A 7,852-nucleotide genomic window follows, 5' to 3' on the forward strand; every position below is an offset into this window, starting at 1 on the left:
TGCTACTGCGCAAGATATGAAGCAGCCCCCATTACCGGAAGCAATTGGGAATCTCATCGAGCAGTATGGCGTGTTGTTTGAAGAGCCAAAAGGGCTGCCGCCACAGAGAGCGTTTGACCATTCGATTCCGCTGGTTCCCGGAGCACGTCCAGTGAATCTGCGCCCATACAGACACAGTCCAGCACAGAAGGACGAAGTGGAGAGGCAAGTGGCCGAGATGTTAGCACAGGGCATCATTCAGCCCAGCGTGAGCCCTTTTGCATCTCCCGTATTGCTGGTGCAGAAAAAAGACCTCACTTGGCGATTCTGCGTCGATTATCGGCACCTCAATGCGGTAACCATCAAGAATCGTTACCCCTTACCAGTCATCGAGGAACTCTTGGACGAGTTGGCAGGCTCCCGCTTGTTTACAAGCTTGGACCTACGAGCAGGCTACCATCAGATCCGCATGAGGCCGGAGGATGAGCACAAAACGGCTTTCAAGACGCATCACGGGCACTTCGAATTCAAGGTGATGCCATATGGTGTGACGGGAGGTCCATCAACCTTTCAAGGAGGCATGAACATTGTCCTATCACCACTGCTTCGCAAGGGCGTGCTGGTTTTCATAGATGACATCTTGATACACAGTGAAGACGAAGATTCGCATCTCAGCCTGCTCCAGCAAGTCTTCCAACTCCTGCAGAAACACAGCCTGAAGGTCAAGCTTAGCAAGTGCTCCTTCGCGCAGCCAAAATTGGTCTACTTGGGCCATGAAATCAGTGGGGATGGCGTGCGCACCGATCACAAGAACATTCTGGCCGTTCAGCAATGGCCTGTGCCCAGCAATATCAAGGAAGTGCGTGGGTTCTTAGGCCTGGCAGGGTATTACCGCAAGTTTGTGCGAGGATTCGCAGTCACCAGTCGACCACTCACAGATTTGCTCAAGAAAGGCGTCGTGTTTCGCTGGACATACCTCGAAGACGGTGCTTTCCGTGCCCTTCAGCAGGCGTTGGTTACTGCGCCGGTGCTGGCGCTACCCAACTTCACAAAAACCTTCGAGTTGGAGACAGACGCATTAGATCAAGGCATTGGAGCAGTACTCTCCCAGAATGGGCACCCGATCGGGTACTTGAGCCGTGCGTTGGGGCCACGCAACCGGCTCCTGAGCACATATGAGAAGGAAGGCCTGGCGATCCTGATGGCAGTGGATCACTGGCGCACCTACCTCCAGAACGATGAGTTCATTGTGCATACCGATCAGCGAAGCCTCATCCACCTGGAAGATCAACGCCTGGCCACTCCGTGGCAACAAAAGATAATGGCTAAACTGTTGGGACTGCGCTACCGCATTGTGTACAAGAAAGGAGTTGACAACCGCGCCGCAGACGCCCTCTCGCGTGTACCAAGGCCTCCCCAGGGCGACTTGGCAGCTATTACCACTGCAGTACCAGCCTGGCTTGAGGCAGTCCAGCAAGGGTACGATGGCGATCCTGCGGCTCAACGCCTGCTGGCTCGCTTGGCCACACAGCAAGGCAACCTTGATGGGTATACCTTACAGGAAGGCATTATTCGGCAACATGGGCGCATTTGGCTCGGTGACAATGTGGACTTGCAGAAACAAGTACTGGATGCGCTCCACACAGGAGCAATTGGGAGTCACTCTGGATTTAATGCAACCTACCGACAAGTTCGCCGCTTGTTCACCTGGCCTGGACTGAAACACCATGTCAAGCTCTTCGTGGAGGCATGCCAGATATGCAAGCAGGCCAAGCCGGAACGGTTTCGTTACCCCGGCCTCCTGGAGCCACTCCCGGTACCCACCCAAGCATGGCAGATGATCACAATGGATTTCGTGGAGGGCCTTCCCCGCTCCTCTGGCTGCAACTCCATCTTAGTGGTTGTGGACAAGTTCTCTCGCTATGCCCATTTCATCGCCTTATCCCACCCATTCACAGCCTTCCAAGTGGCGCAGGCGTTTGTGGCTCACATCTACAAGCTCCATGGGCTGCCCGAGTCCATTGTCTCTGACCGGGATCCAGTTTTCACGAGCACCCTGTGGAAGGAACTGTTCCGTCTCACTCATACCAAGCTGCGGATGAGCACGGCGCGCCACCCGCAAACGGACGGACAAACGGAGCGGGTCAATCAGTGTCTCGAGACCTTCCTTCGCTGCTTCGTTCATGCGTGCCCTACCAAATGGTATGTCTGGTTACCTCTTGCTGAATTTTGGTATAACACTTCACCACACTCTGCTCTGGGCTCCACGCCATTTGAGGTTCTCTACGGGCGGGCGCCTCGCTACTTCGGCATCATCGACCCCGTCGCGTGTACCTCCCCGGACTTGTCTGACTGGCTGCAGGACCGTGCGCAAATGGAGGCTCTGATCCGTCAGCATCTTCTCCGCGCACGCCAAGCCATGAAGGATTCCGCCGACAAGCGTCGATCTGATCGGGTGTTCGCCGTCGATGACTGGGTCTTCCTCAAGCTACAACCGTACGTACAGCGCTCGGTGGCCACTCGTGCCAATCAGAAGCTGGCTTTCCGTTACTTCGGGCCGTACAAGGTTCTTCAACGCATTGGCGCGGTCGCGTACAAGCTACAACTCCCAGACTCCAGCTCGATACACCCGGTGTTCCATGTTTCTCAGCTACGTCAAGCTCTCCCGCCAACGGAACAAGTCCAAGACCAGCTTCCGGCAGCAGCGGCGGCAAGCCCAGTTCCAGAGGAGATCTTGGAGCGCCGGACTGTGCAACGCGGCCGCTCGGAAGTGCCTCGGCTGTTGGTGCGTTGGACCGATCAACCACCAGAGTTCGCGACCTGGGAGGATTCAGAAGACCTTCGACAACATTTTCCCCGGGCACCAGCTTGGGGGCAAGCTGTGTCTCCAGGAGGAGGGGGTGTTACGGCCTCCGTTCCCCCTGGCCCGGTCACCACCAACGCTGGGGCCTCGACTACTGCTGCACCCGCTGGGCCGGAACGGCCCCGTCGACAAGTCAAGCCCAACTGGCGGCTGACGGCCCAAGTCTGGGACACTACTCGCTAGGGTTATGTATCACCGGTTCCCCTCCTGCGGAGGGCGGCGTTGATGTAACTGGCTAGGCGGCGGCTCTCTCTCTCGATCCCCCCTTTCTTCCTCCACCGAACCCCCAAACCGGCTGGAATTCTTGTATCCTTGATCCCGTGTGAGAAATATTGTAGCGGGAACCTAACAGATTTCAACAGAGTTCATTGTGGGAACCTGAACCCTACTACCATGTCTCCACTTTCATGCAGTGGGCTTGACTGGATCATAAAGTTTTCTCGCCGAAGATTCCCTACGCCACCAGCTACTACCCTGATCCTCTCCCACCATGGCACAACAAGGCACCTCTTCCTCTCCTGTGAAAGTAACTGAAGGCCATCCCACCTGACATCCATGGAGCTAATTTCCATTTCGGAATTAAGTGTGAGTTCTCTACGGGCAACAAAATCTATCATCTATCTCCTGTGCTAATTTCCATTTCAAAACATGCATCAAAGATTTACTTGACTCTTCTGTGGTATATAGTTTTGTGTTTAACAACTTACATAAACATGTGGATGTTCTTTGTTTCTTGGTACGATATATTATAGTTACAGATTACATAAACATGCTTGCTACCTGCGGAGTAGAAATACTGTGTGGTGTCTATTAACTGTCTGGTTCTTGATTTAAAATCTAACCTACCATGGTCGGCATTCGGTATCTTGGGTGGAAAGCTTCCGATTGATGTCTGATTTTAAAGTGGCAAAAGTAAGATGAAAAATTATGGTTACTATAAAGTTGGATTGAAAAGAAAGCATGGATCAAGCATTTTTCGGCTCCACCTTCATACATCACCAATTGCTGCTACATTTTTTTCAGCCTGACTTTTCTAATAGTCAAAATATCTGATTGTACTGCGTTACATTTAATAGCATGAAGAGACTGAAACATGTATCCATCTCTGCCTAGCCTTAACTTAACCTACTCATGGAACTCAGTTGACGAATCTTGGTAGACCCTCACCCCTCATGCCTCTCCCTATTTCTCCTGCTCGCTCCAGCGCTTTCCCCTGCTTTCTTTTATCCGTTGTTACTAAAACTTTAAAGAACCATGGGAAACACGCAGGGTGTGGTCGCCGTCCATTCTGATTTGTTTCTTGCGCCTATCTCCTCCCCCTCCCACTCTTTGTTTATCTGTCCGTCTATCTTTCACTTCCTTTCCTTGCTGAATTTCTGTCTGAATGACCATGACTCAGATGAGCAAACAGTAGATGGAAACCAGTCCAAATACAATCTATTATTATATGCTGCCGCGCTTGATTTGGAAGATAATCGGCTTGCCAGTATTAATTTCCTGCTGATTGATACACATATGAATACAGAGAAATTACCAGCCGTACGAGTATATTAAGATGTGGTGAAAATGTGCAAGTTTGGTTCTACTGTACCTTCTGGTTAATATTACCAATGTGGTTGCTTAATGTTTATACTATAACATATCTTACTAGGTACATGCTAACAACAATCCTCTTGGTTTAAATTTGACATTTACCAAGGCTCCTCTTGGTTCTACTCTATGAATACTAGGTACATGCTAACAGCAATCCTCTTGGTTTAAATTTGACATTTACCAAGGCTCCTCTTGGTTCTACTCTATGAATTGTATTGATAATTTTGTAATTGACGGCTGATTGGTTTAGTTATTCAGGTAGACGTCCAGTGGTTAAGACTCTGTGCAGTCAACCATGGCTTTGCGAGAGGACCAAGACAAGAGGTAAACACAATGGCATAGCGTAGTAGTATGTAGCAGTTCTTTCATTATAACAGCTTTTAGTTATCATCGGATTTTAGTATCAGTATTTCTCAGAAAACAGTATGTATACATCATATCTAAATTTCATCTTTCCTTTGTTTGGATCGGCTATTGGCGAACGTAAAACTAAACAGAACCAGGTCATGTGATCAGAAATACAATTGCTCAGGTTTCCTTTGACGACATAGGTAGTTTGGTAGGTTAGTAAAACTAAGTGAACGATGTAATAGTCTATAAGATGTATCAGTTTGTCGTGTGATCCTTTTGCATATGTTTACGGATGGATACTCGATGCGCTCGGTTCATACCGTTGCTGATACTTACCTTCTCTTGCTGATTTCCCCAAATCATGCATATAGCTATTTTAGTATGGGTTAGGCAATCTCCCTTTGTAAAAAAGTATATATGTATGTCACCCTTTGTGTGAGTGAAATATCAATCAGCATTTTACTGGACCATATGCTCTTTGTACTAAATTTAATGTTTTCTACTGAACCATATTTAAATTTGTAATGGATTTGGATTCTTTGTACCAGACTAATGCTTCGCTGAGAAACAACAGACGCTGGATCATTGACTTAGACAGTCACCATGCACCAAGGCGGTTCCTACCGGGTTACAAGTGTTGTCTTCCTCACGTGTCTTTGAGATATCCTAATGTTGGATTAGTGGTCTAAGTGTTCCCTTTTGTATCTGTTTGTCGCCACTCTACCTCTATCTCTTTTTGTACCACCTTTATTGCAGTTACGGATATAACATTTGATCGCTTAATGGCTAATAAAGTTGTGGGACATAAGGTTGGACTGCTTTGAGTTGTTTTAATTCTGATGAAAATGCCCATTGGATTGTTGAATTCTGATGCTGTTCTTACATATTTGATCTGATACCTTTGTTACCAGCTGGATATGACGCGGCAAGCCGCAATTTCCATTAGTGTCTAGAGGAAACGGGCATACGCAACGCAAGCGGGAGCGCCTGAGGCTGTTGGCCGATTCCTGGGTGGGTGGACCAGTGTGGGCCGGGACCGATTCACGCTCGTACAACGATACAGGTACAGGGACGACTTCCACTGCGTGTACGTTGATTGATGATCGTCCCTGAATCCTACTCGTCCATCGCTAACCGATTCCTACTCCCGTTGTGCAACTTTCCTCTCAATATATGCAACCCAAACGTCCAGCAGCCAACTTCACTTCTCGCCGTCCGAGCTAAATTCGCCGGTCACGCTAAAAACCCAAGTCAGCGATCAGCCGGCCGGCAACTCACCGAAGTGCTGTGATTTGGTAGCGTGGAGAGCTGTTGTGGCATGGAACCATGTCAGCCCGGGCTCGAGGAGCCATGCACCGCCGCCGTGGGCGAGGTGCATATGCTTTGGTCAGGAGGGCGGCACGACCGCGTGGAAGGAGACGGTGTGCAGACACATCTTTCATGGCCGGTGGGTTGAGAGGTGGCTCGAGATGAAGGGAAGCTGCCCCATGTGTCGGCGCCAGCTTTTGGCACCACATGCGGATGCAAAAAAAGACGCTCGCCGAGTAGATCCCTTCATGTCATATGTGGCTAGTTTCATGGCGTCTATTCCGGACATGCACTCATCAGATTCATTCAATTATTTTAGGCAGTATTTGTAAGAGATGTCTGGAGGACATTGAAGACAATATTGGTATAATATGAAACAGTTTGGTATATTTCCTCTTCCAAGTTAATACACACATGAGAGCACTTATGCCTCAGGTGCCTGATTTGTGTGTGTGTGCGCGCGAGCGCGTGTGTGTCAATCACTTCCATTTTTACCATGAGATTTTAATCCAACGGCCGGTTTTCTCTCTATGTACCAGTTGCCTAAAATTATAATACGTCCCGGTCACTCTTTTTGTTCTTTGCAACGTGAATGCCAGCCAAGTGCTTGTTGACTAGCTGCCGGCTTCCGACCTGAAACTATCCTTCTGCTACGGCAAATTGCTAATAAAATGTTTGATCAAATTAAGATGGTAAATGCATACACAAATCATATTTGGCACTTAAGGCGCGTGTTAAAGGTTATTTCGTACATACAATTCAAATAAAAAAAGTTTATTTTATACACAACACCCCCTCCCATCATTTGATACTAAATGGGTCGGCCCATCCAATGCACGAGAGGGAAGTGCCTCCTCGGTTTTGGGAAGCCCCATTAGCTTCCTGGGTGCTTCCTGCCAGTTTTTCCTCTTTCAGTTTTGCTTTTTCTGAACCGGTTATGTTTGTTTTATTTATTCATTATTATTTTCCAAATGCGTCAAAAATTTCAAATTCAGAAAAAATTAAATTATTGATTTTTTAAAATTCTTGAACCTTTTTTCAAAACACGTGAACTTTTTTTAAATGCAGGAATATATTCAAACCATGAACTTTTTGCAAATTTACAACTTATTATAAAAAATTTGTGATTTTTTTACAGAAGTTGATGAACTTTTCCAAATGCATGAACTTTTTTTTAAATCCGCAGACTCTTTTTAAATCCATGAACTTTTCTCAAATTCGTCATTTTTTTAAAAACTTTTGCATATTCGTGAAAATTTTGTAAATCTCTGAATTTCTTCAAATCTATTGTATCTTCAAATTTTGTTTTATTCGTAAAATTTGCAGATTCATGCTTTTTGCAAAATTCAACCGATAAATGGTTGATAGGTCAACCACCAACCGAGCGAAGCGAACGAAGGAGAAAACCTGCACCATGAGCGACCAATATGTCCCGTTCCTTTTGTTTTGCCAGGCCCAGGTCGGCAGGCACGCGAGCGCCAGGGAAGAAAAGCGGCGCTAAAGGCGCCATATAGTAGCTCTCAAATGCATAGAGAGTTCCGCGCTACCTTCTGCTACGGCCCATTGCTAATTAAAATGTTTGATCAAATTAAGGTGGTAAACGCATAAAGGGTTTTGGCAAATAAAAATTTGTTGCAAATTAAATCATTTCATGATATTAAAATATGGCAGGCATTTTACAATGAAAAGCATACCATTTAAACATGCAACATACACATATTTTCACTCTTACATATTGTGCAAAAACAAATATAAAAA

The sequence above is a fragment of the Aegilops tauschii genome, chromosome 3 (genome assembly GCF_002575655.3).
Source record: "Aegilops tauschii subsp. strangulata cultivar AL8/78 chromosome 3, Aet v6.0, whole genome shotgun sequence".
NCBI classification, from domain to species: Eukaryota; Viridiplantae; Streptophyta; class Magnoliopsida; order Poales; family Poaceae; genus Aegilops; species Aegilops tauschii.